We start from the raw sequence: 3,020 nt of genomic DNA, 5'->3' as shown, positions 1-3,020 counted from the left end.
AACTGTTACACATGGATTTGTTTGGACCAGTCAATGTGTTGTCTATCTCAAGGAAAAGATTTTTCCTAGTAATTGTTGATGATTTCTCAAAGTTCTCTTGGACATATTTCTTAAAGTCTAAAGATGAAGCTAGTGAAATCATCATCAATTACATAAGGCAAGTCAACAATCATCCTGATTTTAAAGTAAGAAGAATCAGGAATGACAATAGAACTGAGTTCAAGAATTCTGTGATGAGATCATTTTGTGAAGAGAATGGGATTATCCATGAGTTTTCTGCAGCAAGAACTCCACAACAAAATGGAGTAGTGGAAAGAAAGAACAGATCTCTTATTGAAGCTGCAAGGACAATGCTTGAAAAATCAAAGTTACCAACATATTTTTGGGATGAAGCTGTGAATACTGCCTGCCACACTCTAAAAATTTCTTCGGTTAATCAAGAAAAGTGCATGACACCCTACCAATTGTTCAAGAATAGAAAGCCAACTCTAAATTTTCTTCATGTCTTTGGCTGCGAATGTTATATCTTAAGGAATCAAACTGATCAATATGGGAAGTTTGATGCTAAAGCAGATGAAGGAATTTTTGTTGGATATGCTGTGGGAAATACAGAGTCTACAATCTAAAAACCAACATTGTTATGGAATCAGTACATGTTGTGTTTGATGACAAAAAGATTGAAGGACTGCAAGATAAAGATTTCCATGAGAGCCTCAAGTTTGAGAATGTGGAGATAGTTAGTGATGACAATGATGATGAAAGTGATCAAGAAACAGTGAATAAGGATAATGCAGAAAAATCTACAACTAATGAAGCACATAATTCAACATCTGTCGAGTTACAAAATGCTTCATCCATCGGGAGACAATCTGTCTTATCCGTCAGAAGACAATCAGCTTCATCCGTCGGGACACAAAGTGCATCATCCGTCGAAACATTAAGAGAAGCTGAAAGGCAGAATAGATCACCTACAAAAAGTTTCCCTTTCTCAAATCAAAGATTCATAAAATGGGGGAGGGTTTCTCATAACCAAAACTCAGTAACAGATCAAGACAACAATGAGGCCTCTTCATCTAGAGCTAATCTGCCTCAATAAAGAAAATGGACTAAAGATCACCCTTTTGAGCTCATCATTGGTGATGCATCTTCTAGAGTTCAAACAAGGAGAGCGACTCAAGAAGAATGTCTATATAGCAGCATCCTATCTAAGGAAGAACCAAAGAAAGTAGAAGAAGCATTGTTGGATCCTGATTGGATTTTAGCTATGCAGGAGAAGCTAAACTAATTTGAAAGGAACAAGGTATGGAAGCTGGTACCCAAACCTAAAGGAAAGAATCCAATTGACACCAAGTGGGTATTCAGATTCAAGATGGATGAAAATGGCATAGTGGTCAGGAACAAAGTTAGATTGGTTGCTAAGGGCTACTGCCAATGTAATAACCCCAAAATTTTTCAACTTTTTGTAACCCTTGTGAATAGTGTTTTAGCTGAATGAGAAAACTTTTCACGCCACACTATGTAGGGGTTCTGTTATGGATATTCTGGGATATTATTAGTACTCTATGAAGTATATAAGTGTATGTAAATATCGTCAGAATCCAATTCCGAACACTTTGGTTTTTCCCGGAAATCCACAAGATACGGAGAGAATTGAGTATAAGGTAACAGGATAAAAAGGATTTAAATTAAAGGATTATGATAGAGGATCATAAAAAGGAATATAATGTATTGAGAAAGGTTAAGGGAACCTAAGTAATAAGATCCCGGGTATGATCCTTCAAACGATAAATGAGAACGAAAGTTAAGCGAACCGTATAACAGATCAGCGGTCATTAGGCAAACGATTAGGAAGTTAATCAAAGGGATTAATGGGAATGATGTCATCCAACCAATAGAAAGAAGACAAGGAAGGAAGGATGACATCATAAGGATGAGGTAAGCATGACATGGGAAGGAAGGAGGTGTGGTTGGATAAGGACCACACAAATTCAAGGGCAAGGTGGTAATTTACTAAATCAAATACAAATCAAGCCAACCAAGCTAGCAAAATCATTTCATCAAAAATCAAAAACAACCAAGGCAATTGTTCTTCATCTTAGCTCTCGGCTTTTACATTTTTAAAAGGCAAGATTTTTTCAAAATCAAGATCCAAGCATCCTAAATTGGTAAGAAAATTCCCTAATCATCTTTATGCTTAGTTATGGCTATATCATGAGTTTAAGCCATTAATTCTTTCTCTAACTTCTTCATTTAATCAAAGAAGAAGACAATGAATAGTGTTTTCAAGTTTTTAACTTGAACTTTTTCTTGTTTTTCTTGAAGATCCAAGCTTTCCTAAGGCTTCTCAAAGCTTCTTAAGGCTTCCTAGCTCCGCCCACCACTTCAAGGAAGGTATACCATTTCCAAACCCTAGGTTCATATATATTATAAGGTGATTTTGAGTAGTGGGTTGATATTGTATCTTGTTGTTATGATTTAGAGTTTGAGATTTAGTATGGTAGTGAATGGAATGGTAATTATTGTGGTTTTGATTTAAAAGAACTTAAGAATGATTAAAGTTAAGTTTAAGCATAAGTATGAAAGATTAAATTGAATTGGTTGGGGTGGTTATGATGTGATAAGGATGGAGGATGGTTGTATGTTGGATTTGAGGTTGATTTGGGTTGTTTGTGAATGGGTTAAAATTTGGAAATCACGTAAACATAGCCGTCGTAACGTCCGATTTTCTTTGGACTGTTTTTGTGCATAGCATTAGGACCCGAGAACCCCCTGCTAGATTGTGACCACTGCCATGTTTAGATAGCTCATGTTACGAGCTTCGTTTTGATATGTAGTTCGTTCGATTCCGATTTACGGTTTAGGAGAAACGACCGTTTCAAGTAACGGCGTTTCGCGAACGAAACTTTTTCCCTCGCCTTACTTTGGAATGTAGGTTAAAGACCAAAAAGGGTTAATTAATGTGTGAAACATTTATGGTAAGTGTGTTAGGCAGTTGGTAAGTCATTCGCGAAGGAATCGCT

This window comes from Apium graveolens, chromosome 10 (genome assembly GCF_009905375.1).
Source record: "Apium graveolens cultivar Ventura chromosome 10, ASM990537v1, whole genome shotgun sequence".
Taxonomy (NCBI): Eukaryota; Viridiplantae; Streptophyta; class Magnoliopsida; order Apiales; family Apiaceae; genus Apium; species Apium graveolens.
Note: the sequence above shows the minus strand (reverse complement) of the source record.